Genomic DNA, 1555 nt, shown 5'->3' with positions numbered 1-1555 from the left:
GGGAGACATGACAATGACTCCCTATGATTTCTCGATGCTCACCGGCATCGGGGTAGGGGGTGATCCGATTCCCTTCGACACCGATATGGACGAATGGGAGGCTGCTCAGATCTACCTGCTTGGTGAGGTGCCGCCCCTCGCACGTCCCGGCTTCGTTCGATATTCATGGTTCGAGGTCCAGTTTAGAGTCCAGCCGGCCGTAGTCGAGGAGGCTCCGATGACTCAGGAAGCAGTGGAGCGATATGCGCGTGGCTTTCTCATGTTCCTGCTGGGGACGACTATTTTTGCCGACCAGGCGAACACTGTGCCCCTCTGCCTGCTCAGCGCTCTCGTGGACGTCACCCGGATCTTGCGCTATGACTGGGGTGGCGCTGCCTTGGCCACTCTGTACGGGTACATGAGCTCAGCCTCCCGTTGCAGCGGACAGCTGCTCGGGGGCTACTGGCGAGCTTGGGAGGTATGTTTTCTCCTCTGCTTTTCATTTCTGCTTTACATTTCCTGTACTCTGTACACTGCACACACTATGGTCTGCTTCATACTGATCGTATACTGTACACATGGCACACATATACCCTACTTTACACTAACTGTATACTGCACACACGGCACACATATACTCTGTTTTACACTGATTGTACACTGCACACACTGTAGTCTGCTTCATACTGATCGTATACTGCACACACAGCACACATATACTCTGCTTTACACTGACTGTATACCACACACACTGTACACTCTGCTCAATACACTGCACAATACACGGTCTTGCAATTTCTGCTTTATTTTGTGTTCTGCTTTATCTGATAACCCTTCTGGTATTGGCGCTGCAGTTGTGGGTCTACGCCTACTTCCCGAGACTCGCCCCAGTGCCAGACGTAGAGACCCCTCTCGTCGTCCCATTTTCGCGTCGCTTTGATGTGAGGTGCGTGCGGAGGCCCCAGGAGACATTCATCTTTTTCCACCGTTACTTCGACACTATTACCCCCGCAGAGGTATGTTTTACTTGCGGTTCATTTAAGCTTCGCTTTACACTGTATGTCAATAATAGTAGATAGCAATCTGTATTTCATTTTCAGATCACCTGGCAGCCTTGGGCTCCACTGCCAGCCGTGACTCGGGATCGGTTTGCCGGTGCAGAGGAGACTGCACGTTTCCGGATTTTGCTGGAGGGTCCGGTCTGTCGGGCTTGGTACTTGGGTGAGCGTTTCCTATGCCAGACCCTGGGCTTGCCAGAGCAGATAGTTCCGGGTTCACCTCCTACCCACATGACGGACACCGAGAGGTTCACCGCCGAGGAGATGGCCGATTACACAATCGGCTAGGACGCAGAGGGCCTTAGGGGCGAGGGCGACTACAGAGAGTACGTCCAGACCTACATTATGCGGCCTCTGAGCGGTGGCCGCCGAGCTGAGAGAGGGGGACCTGCGGCGCCAGTAGCTAGAGCAAGAGCAGGGGCAGGGACGTCGAGGACAGCTCGTGTCCATTGTAGGAGCGGAGCTCGGAGGGGTCAGGGGGTTAACTGGCCAGCGCTACCCACGATGATGACATACCG

General features: G+C 54.4%; 1 long non-coding RNA gene across 1 annotated transcript; it reads left to right on the top strand.

The window, feature by feature from the left end:
* Positions 1-258: 258 nt before the first annotated feature.
* Positions 259-1250, top strand: LOC145794691 (uncharacterized). The gene is made up of 3 exons (XR_014334618.1): positions 259-457; positions 834-995; positions 1080-1250. It is a non-coding gene; the product is annotated as an uncharacterized LOC145794691 (long non-coding RNA).
* The last annotated feature ends 305 nt before the right edge of the window (positions 1251-1555 follow it).

Source organism: Camellia sinensis, chromosome 7 (assembly GCF_055761805.1).
Source record: "Camellia sinensis isolate YWXY chromosome 7, ASM5576180v1, whole genome shotgun sequence".
NCBI lineage: Eukaryota > Viridiplantae > Streptophyta > Magnoliopsida > Ericales > Theaceae > Camellia > Camellia sinensis.
This window is presented reverse-complemented; position numbering and strand designations above follow the sequence as displayed.